This window comes from Pinus tabuliformis, chromosome 6, assembly GCF_031772625.1.
Source record: "Pinus tabuliformis cultivar Carrire ecotype Pingquan chromosome 6, CPIR1, whole genome shotgun sequence".
In the NCBI taxonomy this organism is placed as follows: domain Eukaryota; kingdom Viridiplantae; phylum Streptophyta; class Pinopsida; order Pinales; family Pinaceae; genus Pinus; species Pinus tabuliformis.
The window spans coordinates 775,684,925-775,698,903 of record NC_142292.1 but is presented as its reverse complement, the minus strand read 5'-3'; the positions used below and the strand labels follow the sequence as shown (position 1 = coordinate 775,698,903).

The following is a 13,979-nucleotide window of genomic DNA, read 5'->3' as shown; positions in this document are numbered from 1 at the left end:
CAGTGCTACGCATCATTAAATGCTGTGTGACAGCTCTTCGTTACTCCCATCCAAGGATGGGAGGGAATTCCTGGATGGAATTTTGAAATTTCAACCTTGCTCAAATTCCAACCCTGCTCTCATCTCACTGCAATGATCTTCTAAACCATGTTTGGGAACCTTTCTCCATGTTCGGAGACTATGTATCCGGAGCTAGATCTGGTGATGGCAACCCTCAGCTGCTCGATAAGAAATTCTCTGCAGCCGGATAATGAATCAGTCTCGTTCCGATGTCCATTATTTGAAACGGACAGTAAAAGGGACACAAAGAATTGAAAAAAAATGTTACAGAGCATAGTATATACTGTTTAAGGGTTTATAAACATTGGATTCTTTTGAGATTAATACCTTAAATAAATAATTACCAAGAAGCTCCAAAAGAACCAAGTGGCTTCTATGGCTTGAAGTGGCTGATGTCCTTCAATTTACGATCAATTCGGTCTCCAACATGCAACTCCCTGCGTAATCAAGGATATCTTATGCTTCAATAGACTAATCTGCTCTCTTTTGCTTTTTCATGCAGGTCGTCGCACCATCCATTTTTTTTTGTCTACCATGTCCCCCTGACCTGTCCTATTCCTCACGGTGACCAATATCCACGATTCTACGCATCATTAAATGATGCATGGCAGCTCTCCATTTCTCCCATCCAGGGATGGGATGGAATTTGATGGGGAGATTTGTCGGTCGAATACGGTTGAAAATTTTGCCAAACTATTAATATAATATTTTTGTGTTTGTGTTGTTGAAAATTTATCATTTTGACGAGATTTGTTTTGAAATTCTACTCAAATTCCAACCTTACTCTCATCTCGCTGCAATGATCTTAAAAACCATGTGTGGGAACCTTTCTCCATGTTCGGAGACTATGTAGTCGGAGCTAAATCTGCTGATGGCAACCCTCGGCTGCTCGATAAGGAATTCTTTGCAACCAGACAATGAATCAATCTCGTTCCGATGTCCATTATCTGAATGGAGAGTAAAAAAGACGCAAAGAACTCATAACAAATGTTACAGAGCATAGTATATATTGTTTAGGGGTTTATAAATATTGGATTTGTTTGAGGTTAATACCTTAAATAAGTAGTTGTCAAGAAGCTCCCAAAGAACCAAGTGGCTTCTATGGTTCCGAGTAGCTGATGTCCTTCACTATCAATTTGGTCTCCGACATGCAGCTCCTTGCTTAATCAAGGATATCTTATGCTTCAACAGACTAATCTGCCTTTTTTGCTTTTTTCGTCCATTTTTTTTTCCTGCCATGTCCCCCTGATCTGTCATGTTCCTCACTGCGACCAATATCCACAGTGCTAATCATCATTAAATGCTGCGTGGCAACTCTCCATTACTCCCATCCAATGGAATTTGACGGGGCGATTTTACTCATCGAATACCGTTGAAAATTTTGCCAAACTATTAAAAAAAAATTGTTGTTGAAAATCTACCATTTTGACAAGATCTGTTTTGAAATTCCAACTTTGCTCTTATCTCAATGCAATGATCTTCTAAACCTTGTGTGGGAACCTTTCTCCGTGTTCGGAGACTTAGTCGGAGCTAGATCCAGTGATGGCAACCCTCGACTGCTCGATAACCGGACAATGAATCAATCTCGTTCTGATGTCCATTATCTAAAACAGACAGTGAAAAAGATGCAAAGATTTCATTAAAAATGTTACAGAGCATTGTATATACTGTTTAAGGGTTTATAAATATTGGATTCGTTTGACGTTAACACCTTAAATAAATAGTTATCAAGAAGCTCCTGAGCTTGCTTGGAGCAAAGTGTCCAAAGAACCAAGTGGCTTCTATGGCTTCGAGTGGCTGATGTCCTTTACTATCAATTCGGTCTCCGACATGTAGCTCTTTGCTTAATCCAGGATATCTTATGCTTCAACAGACTAATCTGCTCATTGATTCTTCGATATTTCTGCACTAAAATCTCACGACAGATAATGCTACATAACAAAGTATATATTGTGTAGTGCTTATGAATATAAAACTTGTTTGAAATTATACCTTAAAGATTGCTCAAGAGAATCTTGTTTTTGCTTGGAGCAGTCTCTCGCATTTAAAGCTTCCCAGATCAGAATTTCAAACCTTCGAACTTCCCCACAAAAGACATTAAAGTTAAAATAAGCGAAATATGAAGTATAAACACGATGGCGCGGATTATTATGCAGTTTTTGAGAAAAATGGTGCTTCAACAGACTAATCTGCTCATTAATTCTTTCGTATTTCCGCACTGAAATCTTAGGACAAATAACGCTACATAGCAGAGTATATATTGTGCGTGATTATGAATATAATAGAAGAGAGATGCCAATCAGTCAAAAGTAAAGTTGCCACAACAAAATTAATACTAAACATAAACATGCCAACATGCAGAGAGTAATTGATCATCTACCTCGTGCTCAACCCTATCCATATTTTAGGGTATCAAGATATTTATATAAAGCTCATAAAGTAGTTTCCTCTGCTAATTCAAACCAAGATTCAGTCGATCAGATCATAAGCTCTATAGCTCGTGTAATTCTGCACTATAAATCCTGCTATATCCTGCTATACAAGTCATCAGGGTGGGCTATTTATGATACAAACAAATATGGAGCTCCGCTCTTGTGATCTAAGAAAAATGTTGGAAATGATGAATTCAAGATACCATGCCGTAATCGGTTTTGCCAACTAGTCCGCAAATTGTTTCCGCAACTAATTTGTAACCATTTTGATCCAAGCATTGAAATTTTTGCAATTGTCTAACATATAATCTTATGATGTACAAGGATGACACGTGGGCAGAGAGGTGAATTGATTTTCCGGAATAAGTACAATTGTATTACTATTATTATTATTAATTTACCAAAAATGATGTACATCTTATGATGTACAAGGATGACACGTGGGCAGAGAGGTGAATTGATTTTCCGGAATAAGTACAATTGTATTACTATTATTATTATTAATTTACCAAAAATGATGTACAAGGATGACACGTGCACAGAGAGGTGAATTGATTTTACCACAGAATAAGTACAATTGTATTAATATTATTATTATTAATTTATTAAAATATATACCCATATAATTTGAATTCTTAAAAGCTAGATTACAAGTCCGAAAACCAAAACCGAGATTTGAATTTCAAGCTAACATGTCACAAAACTGCCTACATTCTAAATCAACAAAACAGCGGAGATAAAACAGAGATATCAAAACCCTAGATATCCAGAGAATTTGGAGATGAGATGCGGGAAATCGAACCCCGTGCCTCGAGCAAAGAGGGCAATATGTGTAATAATGTGCAACTGAGGACATTGACCGAAGGCGCAAGTTGTCCTACTCGAGCAATCTCAAACGTAGCTCATAACAAATGTATTCATAACTAAATATGGAATTAGATATCCAGAGAATTTGGAGATACGGGAAATCGAACCCCGTGCCTCTAGCAAAGAGGGCAATATGTGTAATAATGTGCAACTGAGGACATTGATCAGAAGGCGCAAGTCGTCCGAGTCCAGCCATCTCCAACGTAACTTATAATAAATGTATTCACAACTCGATATGTAATTCTATTTTTATATGTCAATTAACGGGCTCCTCCGAAAAACCAAATATAATATACATATTCTATATTCTGGAGACGCACCATCTATTGTGGAAACAATGTCAAGCGACATGCCGGAGAAATTGGTACCAAAGAGGAATAATACACGGACCACTGAAGCTGTTTGACGAAAATCTATATCCTTTCCCTACCATGCCCTACCGATACCGACTATATTTAGAACCTAAATGTTGACACAGACAGGTTTTCAGATGATGTGGTTATCTTTGGCGAGATAATTCGCTCGAGTTACCATCGCCATTATCTGCGACGCGACATAATTCGCGTGAATTACCATAGTTATTATACTGAACGGTTATGATACGTGATTTATTCATAGCATACGCGAGTCACTTTAGCCCGGATATGCGATTTGACTCTGGCGGGACGCCGTATACACTAGTTCGTTCCGGCTATCCGTCGCTGAACTCCGGGCTATCCGAGACGCTTATGCGAAGCATTTCTGTGCGAGCGGTGAAAAATGCCGGATATACGACTTATATCTGCCTGATATGCGAGTTATCATGCCGGATACGCGAGTTATCCCTTGCACGTGTAACGCGGATGATAGGTCCAGTTTCTTGCCGAGATAAGCCGCGTTCCTCATATATAAGCGGCATATTGGCCATAACTAACCCGCATTGCCCAAAAATAACCAGCGTATCCGGCAAAGATTGGTCGGATGCCCAGAAATTTGGGCGCGTATTCGAGGAGATAGTTATCGCGTTAGCCTAATATAAGATATTGGCCGAGAGCTTTGGCATATCTGGCCGCGTATCCTGCGATTAACTGACTTATCAGTATCGCGTTGATAATGAATGACGCACTATGAATACCCGGTGTAGAGAATGAATAAGTAAGCTATGGATACCGCGTTGATAATGAATGGGGTGTTGGATGTTTTTAATGGGAAAATACCAAAACCAAACAAACAAACACCACACAGAGACAATGCTCTGTTTCCTTCTGCCACAGAATCTTTATGCACAGGGAAGCTTTTAATAAAAATTATACTCATAACAGTCCATTACACAGCCATAAAAACATTTCTATTGCTTAAAAACAAAAATTGTTACAAACTTCATCCTCTGCGCAGAGAGGGATTTACAAAAGAAACTCTGTCTCTATTTCTTCTTGTTCTCCACTGCTGTGAATATTACAAATGAGTTCCTTGTTGTTTCTTGGTTTTACAATGGTAAGCACTATTACAATCCACCTCTGTTATTTTTCCCGCACTGTTGTGCATTCATCTCCCTGTTCTTCATTCAACCCCAGCGCGAAACACTTCACTGTGATTTACAGTGGCAAAACAAACATTACATGCCTCCTCTGTTTTGTTTCTCGCACTACTGTGCGTTCTTTACAATACCATTAAAAACCTCTGTGCGCAGGCACTTTCCTCTTGCAAAAAAAAAACACCAAAAGTCAACACCAAGAAAATACATGCGCTCCACATTTTTACTCTCACACTACTCGCATTTCATTACAATGAGGAACTGGTTTTTATGCACTGCTGTGCATACATTTTCAAGTCTCTTCAGCTCCGGCGCGCTCTCCTTTTACAATGGTCAACTACTTAAAATTACACACGAGCTCTACATACATATGAATTTTACATTGCGTATATAAAATGATATAATGACCATACCTGTCATTAATATTCACCATACTTTCGTGCATAAAAAACATTAAAACAAAAAACTCTTATCTACTTTCTACGGGCACATTAATTACAGTATTATCAGCGGTCAACACAAACTTGTTTTTACTCCACGCAAATTTTAAATGCTGGCTCGAGTGCAAGTTTAAATGATGGACGGCGGAGGACGAAGAACCCCATCGGACGGCTGACAAGAATATCGGGAGGCCTTTTGCTGCAGGACTTTAGCACCCAATAAATTGCGTCGGCTGACGTCAGGCGAGAGACACGTGCCGCCACCATATCGTATCGGAGTCGATCACCGGGATATTCCTTCGCCGGAAAGCTGGTGCGAAAAGTTTCGGGCGGCCGGAAAACTCACGATCACTGCGCTTACTGAGTTGGCATCCATCGCTGCCCACGTCCGCCTGTAACCTGCAACCTGCAGTTGGAATTATCATTCCAACACTCCCCTTTAATTTCAATCTTACCCAAACACTTCCTCACATAGAGGGATTCACCAACACTGTTGTTACAAAGACATCTTCCTCACATAGAGGGATTCACCAACTGCTTCTGATGCAGTTCCACACACAACAAAATAGTCTTCCTCTTAATAGAGGGATTAACCTGAAACTGTGCTTAAGAGCACCTTCCTCATGACAGAGGGATTCACCATAACAATGTGCTGAAGAGCACCTTCCTCTTGACAGAGGGATTCACCTGTGACTATGCTGAAAAGCATCATCCTCTTGATAGAGGGATTTACCATGTGTATGCTAAAAAGCATCTTCCTCTTGACAGAGGGATTTACCATGACACTGTGCTGAAAAGCACCTTCCTCTTTAACAGAGGGATTCACCAAGAACTTCACTTCCTCTCACGGAGGGATTACTGCCAAACACTGCTTTAGATGCAGTTTCAAAACAAAACATTCATTGCACTGTTGTGCATACTCATTACATTGTTCTTTTATGTTGCTGCATATTCTCTGTTGCACTGTTGTGCCATCTTCTTTGCTGCGTCTACCCCACACTGTTGTGTCTACACTTGTTGTTGTGTTGCTGCACTTCACTTACATTTCTTTGCAAACTCTGCATTGCTGTGCATTCTTCAAAGACAGAATACTCTGTCTTTTCTGGAACAATTACTCTGTCCCACCTTACAAATTTACACTGCTATGTTGAAACATTCCTTACATTCACTGCTGTTGCATATGTTGCATTTCAATTCAATGAACAACACATTCACTATACTTACATTTACTGCTGTAAAGGAAAAATTTCTTTTACATCTGCTGTTGTTCATTACCTTTCATTGCTTCAACAAAAACTTCATGCTGCTGCATTTTCTTATTTGCATTGCTGTGTAAAAACACATTTCTTCATTCTCTCTTAGTTCTGGTTTCATTTTCTTCGCACTACTGTGCTTCTCCTTCTTGCCATCACGCTGCTGCCTTTTCTTATGCACTGCTATCCATACCCATAACCATAGACTCTGTCATCCCTGGGTTTTTATTTGCTGCTGCGTTGCCTCTGCAATTCCCACTGCTGTGCATAAAAATTTCTCACACTGTTGTGCCCATACACTAACTCTTTACTCTACATTACTTGCATATAAAAAGAAATCATCCTCACGCTGCTGCGCTTCATTCTCCACAAAAAAAAAATTAACACGGGCTGCCCCTATTCCTTTTTACACCCTTGCTTCACACAATCTTCGTCTTCATTTTTTTTATTTACACAATGCACTGCTGTTGTGTATTGTACTCACTCTGCTGTGAGTATGTTCTCTCACATTACATAGAAGGAAACTACCTTCCATTGCTATGCATTTCAATGCATGTGCTCCATAACAAAAAAAATTCAAAAATGTTGTTTTATGTTCTATCTTCCCACTGCTGTGAGGGTCTCCATGCTTTGCATACTTTTCTTATTGCGTTGCTGCACTTCACATTTGAGCGCTGCCCCTTTTTCTTCTCTGCTTTTATGGCAGATTTAACTTCATATCTTTCCCTTATGAAAAGGTGTTCATCAAAGAGTCACTGTTAAGACAGTTCAGCAACAAAAATTACAAGCTCCCCTTTAATGTGTGCTTGTCTTCTTTTGGCAGACTCTTCTCAAAACAAATTTAGATCCACTGGGGAGTTCAAGGGGTTTTTAGATTGCCTTTCCTTCCTTCTCCATACTTGTGTAACTTTCTTCTTTTGCATAGGTCTAGCTTGTGTAGGAGCCCATGTCAAGTTACACTCACGTGCCATATGCCCAATGTTATGACACTTGAAACATTCAACATTGTTCATGAATAAGAATTCATGATTTCTTCTTGTGAAATTGTTTCTTGGAGGTTGTCGGAGACTACAACATCTATCTCCATGAAATGCTCTACAGTCTTTTGCCATATGACCAAAGTTTGAGCAAGCATAACAATAACCATAAAATGAACTTTGGTACCTGGGAGATGGAGGTTTCCTTGATGTACTTCTGAAGCCTTGCTGCCTTGAGATCCTTTGATGATCACCATTGCCTCTTGCCTTTTTTCCATCAGCTACATTTCTTCTTGGAGCTGGTTTTCTACTTGGAGCAGGATTTCTTCTATTGCAGCCTTCATTTTTCTCCTTGCCTTTGCTGGAACTAGGAGCATCACTATCTCTTTCTGACTTCTTCACATCTCCTTTGCTTAAAGCATCCTCATCCTTGTTTGAGGGTTCACCTACATACCCAAGTCCTGATTTATCAGATGGAGATCTGTGATAGCTGAGCATGTCATCCAAAGCTTGAGAGCTCTTCATGATCTTGTTCATCCCTTCAACCTTCTTCCTGAGGAGGACAATCTCTTCTCTTAACTTTTCACATTCATTATTTTTCTTTGCTAGTTGTCCCTTAGTTTCTTCCTTGCTGCGAGTAGCTTCAGCTGCTACTATTTTGAAGGAGATAATATATGTCTTCATTTTGGAGATTTCTTCATCTTTTGCTTGACTGCTCTTCATTTTCTTTTCAGCTCCTTGTGCCTGCTTCCTGGCTTCTTGTAGTTCGGACTTAAGGGAGGAGACCTCTACCTTGTACTGTCCAATCTCTTCCACAAGCTTATTCACTCTCTTGTGTCTTTGTTCAAGTTGACTTGTCAAGACATCTGCCTGCTTCTTTGCACTATTCAGCTGATTTGTCATGGATATGACTTCTTCATGATGTTTCTTCTTGCATTGGTCAAGCTCCTTCTTAAGCTTGGCAAGCTCTTCATCCCTTTCTCTTACTTGAAGCTTGATGAGGTCAAGCTTCTCATTCTCAGCTTCTATGATGGGTTCATAACTTTCTTCTTCACTGATGGTCATGGTCAGTGTTCCCTTTGCATGAAGGTCATGCAGTCTGTCCCATATATCCTTTGCTGATGTATATTTTCCTAGATTCCTCTTCACAGAATCAGGCAGTCCATTCAAGATAGTCTTTGCTGCTTTTGCATCATACTCCATGGATTCTTTATCCATCTTGCTATCATCAATCACTGACTCCCAAACTTCAATCCCCTCAGACTTTAGGAAAGCCCTCATCTTTATTTCCCATATATCAAAGTTCCCATCGAACCTTGGAACCTCAAATACAATGCTTTCAAATGGATTGCCTTCTAGTTTAGTAGAGGAGGGAGACACATTTTTAGCAGGCTTGGAGGCTTTCTTCTTTGACCTTGCCATTCTTAACTAGGCTTCAAATACTTGACTGTGTTTTTTTTAAAATCACTGACTGTTTCTTCAATAGTAACACAAAGGAAAGCTTGAGGAATACCTTAATCCTTCGTTGTCTGAGTCTTCTGTCTGCCTGAGAGGTTTTGCTGCAGCTACAAACCTTCTCCCTTCAGCTTCTTTAACTTCTTTAAAGAGCCTGGACCTGCTCTGATACCACTGTTGGATGTTTTTAATGAGAAAATACCAAAACCAAACAAACAAACACCACACAGAGACAATGCTCTGTTTCCTTTTGCTACAGGATCTTTATGCACAGGGAAGCTTTTAATAAAAATTATACTCATAACAGTCCATTACACAGCCATAAAAACATTTCTATTGCTTAAAAACAAAAACTGTTACAAACTTCATCCTCTGCGCAGAGAGGGATTTACAAAAGAAACTCTGTCTCTATTTCTTCTTGTTCTCCACTGCTGTGGATATTACAAATGGGTTCCTTGCTGTTTCTTGGTTTTACAATGGCAAGCACCATTACAATCCACCTCTGTTATTTTTCCCGCACTGCTGTGCGTTCATCTCCCTGTTCTTCATTCAACCCCAGCGCGCAACACTTCACTGTGATTTACAGTGGCAAAACAAACATTACATGCCTCCTCTGTTTTGTTTCTCGCACTGCTGTGCGTTCTTTACAATACCATTAAAAACCTCTGTGCGCAGGCACTTTCCTCTTGCAAAAAAAAAACACCAAAAGTCAACACCAAGAAAATACATGCGCTCCACATTTTTACTCTCACACTACTCGCATTTCATTACAATGAGGAACTAGTTTTTATGCACTGCTGTGCATACATTTTCAAGTCTCTTCAGCTCCGGCACGCTCTCCTTTTACAATGGTCAACTACTTAAAATTACACACGAGCTCTACATACATATGAATTTTACATTGCGTATATAAAATGATATAATGACCATACCTGTCATTAATATTCACCATACTTTCGTGCATAAAAAAAAACATTAAAACAAAAAACTCTTATCTACTTTCTACGGGCACATTAATTACAGTGTTATCAGCGGTCAACACAAACTTGTTTTTACTCCACGCAAATTTTAAATGCTGGCTTCGAGTGCAAGTTTAAATGATGGACGGCGAGGACGATGACGGCTGACAAGAATATCGGGAGGCCTTTTGCTGCAGGACTTTAGCACCCGATAAATTGCGTCGGCTGAGTCAGGCGAGAGACACGTGCCGCCACCATATCGTATCGGAGTCGATCACCGGGATATTCCTTCGCCGGAAAGCTGGTGCGAAAAGTTTTGGGCGGCCGGAAAACTTACGATCACTGCGCTTATTGAGTTGGCATCCATCGCTGCCCACGTCCGCCTGTAACCTGCAACCTGCAGTTGGAATTATCATTCCTACATGGGGCACGTATCAATATTTCCACAACGAATATCTATCTGGCCTACACCAGTATAGCTTGATACAGAAATTACCAAACCCGATAAGATATGGATATTCTGAGCATAATCGAGCAGATAATCTGAACGGTAATTCGCATATGCATTACCTATCGAACACAGGAGGATAATACCGAAAGACAGCGCGGCAAAAAAATTCGCAGAAAACCGTAATTGTGAGAATTTGCGTGGTCTTCCGGCAAGAAACCAAAACAAATACAAAATACAAATTACTTTAATAGAATTTCAGCGGTCATGGCCATTAGACCCAACTGTCTTAAATATACCACGCACTTTCTGTATGGCTACAAAAATTACACATACCAGGCAAGATATTCATTAATTAATATAGCAATTTTTGAAAGTGTATCTACCCAAATTGAACCGCTGCCACCCTGTTTGCATGCCAATAACGTCTCGCACCTGCTGCTCTCTGCGTCTGCCATGACTGCCCCGCCCTGTAATTAGAAATCAACTTACAATTCTCTGAAATTTTCAACTGAACACACCGGTGTATAAAGTATATTTCCTACCGTAACAACAACGACAGAAGATCACCGAATTTTGAATTTTGTAAAGACGCTGAAAAATAAAAGAATCACCTGTGCAACTCCACTTTCAATACGTCCACATGCATGTCAAAGTGTCAAATCGTGCTTCTGCTTCTCCTTCGCTCAAAGGAATCGAAGTACCAATGCAGTGGAGGGTACCTATTCCTTCTAATTACCTGACTTCTTTCCCGTAATTACCTCAGGTAATGAATGAATTACCTCATTCATTCCGTTGATAAAACACATTCAATTAAGACAAGACAGATAGTAGGGAGCAGGGGTTAAATTTGACGCTCGTATGCCCGTTTTTAGGTTTTTTACCCGTAAAATACGTTCTAATTTCGAATATCCGCGTCAGGGGTAACTTGCTATTAATTTTTAATACCGTCAATATGACGGGCATGTTTGAAAATGGAAAGTTTTAAATTTTTTTTAATAATGGTTATATATATTTAACATTGCAGCTTCCATTACCCGTCCGCGGTCCACCAACTTTCACGAATGGAAATAAATTTTGTGGGGTCTTGATTTTATTAGGATCGTCTGATCGCTGGAGCATTTATTGTAAACTTACCAAATACAAGTACCAGACTACCGCGGCCCGCGTGTCCAAGATATGGAAACAGGAAACTTAAGTAACAAGTTACAGACTCGCAAGGAAGAGTCCTTGTCCACAGGTTGCTTCCGAGTTCCGACTGGTCTCGATCCATTGCTTGCCCCCTACTCTGTCATCTTTTTGGATATTTAATCGCCTATAGAAGGAGCAATCCTGCGCGTTTTTCTGCGTTCTTAGCTCCCAAAGCGGAGAAACTGTGCATCTGAAATTCCCCTTTTCTTCCTCTTTATTTCGACCTCAAAGATTTCTGTGCTTTCGACCTCAAAGATCGACCGAGTGTGGCTGCTTTTAGCAAATAACGAAGGTTGTCTGTGGTATAGCCGGTTTAGGCTCAAGACGGTGATATCTAAAGTATATCGGACGGAATTCGGCGCTGATCCGGCTTCTTTCAGGTTAGATTTTGGCGAATCTATGACGTTTTGTTTTATTCTTTCTTCTGCGTTATTCATTTCAAAGACTAACGGCTTCCATAAAATCTCAAGCTTTCTTGGACCTAGCGATGTAGCAGATTCGTAATTCATAAGATTAAAGCATTAAGTCAGCCAAAGTAGATGAGTAATTAAAGCTATCTGTATGAAGAAGCAGCAGGGGAATCGATACAGAAATCATAAAGCTGTCATTGCGTTGTTGGTAGAGAGGGAAGCTGCCGTTGTTCGTCCAGAGGACAAAGACGGTTGCGCCTGTTCGCACAATTTCATTTAGAAATCCGCGTGCAGATCATTTTGATTGATGGAACCTGTAGTTTTCCGCACAGGTTGGAGATATAGTTGTTTTTCTCTGTATTTTTAATTTTAGAATTTGCTTTTACAAAATTAGATTCATCGTTATGTAGAGTTCCTTTTAAATCTATGGGATGACTATTTATAGTCCTTAATAATAAGGTGAAATGATTGTTTTTGTTTTGGTTTGAAATTGTGGTTATTATTAATTCTTAAATAATAAGGTGAAGCCATCGTTTTTGGGTGTCAAATTTATTTTTGAGTTTCATTATACAGTTATATTTGATGTTAATTTATTTATTAATGACTGTATATATGTATTCAGTATTTTAATCAAGAAATCCCATACTTTTATAATTAAATGGTTAATGATAAAATAAAAAAATCTCCTGGAAACGAACAACCATGTTAGACTCGTTCATACAAACAATTGAAAAGATTAAAAAAGTTAAACTGCTTTTTTTAGATTTTTGACCGAAAGAAAGAATCGGACAAAATATCGCGATTCGCGGGCATGATGGTCCGGGGAAATGAGGAAATGACATGTGCCATACCAAGAACGCTAGTGCTTTTCGAAGCCGCAAGACCAAAGGCCGAGTAGTTTGAGAAATTACCTTATGCAAGCTGAGCAAATGCCAGAGTGTCTTGAAAGTATTCAATTGAAATTTGATGGTAGTGATTTAGCAGTGATTTCACTGTACGTTCACAGGGAATAACAAATTCAGCCTTTCTGTAATTTCACTTGAGTAATCTGGATTCTGCATTTAATGATTATCCATGTTAAATATAGGATTTTTATAAAAAATTTCAGATTAATTATATTATAAGTTGTTGGTTAATTTGAAAGACTATTAAAATCAATATAAATTATAAAAATCTAAAATCCAAGTTATAGAATTTGTAATTTAATAAAACAATTTGTAATGTGACTAATAATTTTTTTATTATCAAAATTTAATATAAATCACAAAAATCTTAAATCAAATGTATAAATTCTATAATTCAATTGAAACAAGCTTTGGGACCTTGCTGCAGGGTTTCTTAATGTAGTGGATACTCAAGTAGAAAACGATTCCAACATTTCAGAACAAATCGGAGCAGTGGGCATGGCGAGTACAATGACTGTGACAATATACAAGAACCGCAGACTCAGAGCCACTGGTAATTTCAAGATCCTTTACTGGAGAGTAACTTTGCATTTATAAAATATCAGTTTTATTTGTTTGCTCAGAAAGCATTTGAAGGTCTAAGAGATAATATAAAGAATATAGAGAAAACTTTATTCAGAATTTTGATCTCAATTATTTCAAAAGATGTTTTAAACAGCAATGTAGACATTTTTGTGGTGGTTTGTTGGTAAACTAAATGATTTAAATTTTATTTTGTTTATTTTTTATAATATTTTTATTTTTTATATGTATTAAATTAGAAAATATTATATATATGCCGTTCTTAAATAATTGTTATTTATTTAAGGTATTCAAATTTTTCTTTGTAAGAGGTATATTTAGGCTTATCATTTTTTAAAAAAATGTAAGAAGCATGGAAGGGTTGTAGATTTATTATTTTTCTATTTTTTATTAATAAGGTGAATTATATATATATTTCCCATCTATTTTATGAGTGTTTCCATTTTAAACAAAAAAAACTCAGAACATTTGAACAATCTGGAAAATT

At 38.5% G+C, this 13,979-nt stretch overlaps 1 long non-coding RNA gene across 1 annotated transcript; it reads left to right on the top strand.

The window, feature by feature from the left end:
- Nucleotides 1–11,759: 11,759 nt before the first annotated feature.
- LOC149261022 (uncharacterized) lies at nucleotides 11,760–13,631 on the top strand. Its single transcript, XR_016248380.1, has 3 exons — nucleotides 11,760–11,975; nucleotides 12,066–12,337; nucleotides 13,338–13,631. It is a non-coding gene; the product is annotated as an uncharacterized LOC149261022 (long non-coding RNA).
- Nucleotides 13,632–13,979: the final 348 nt, after the last annotated feature.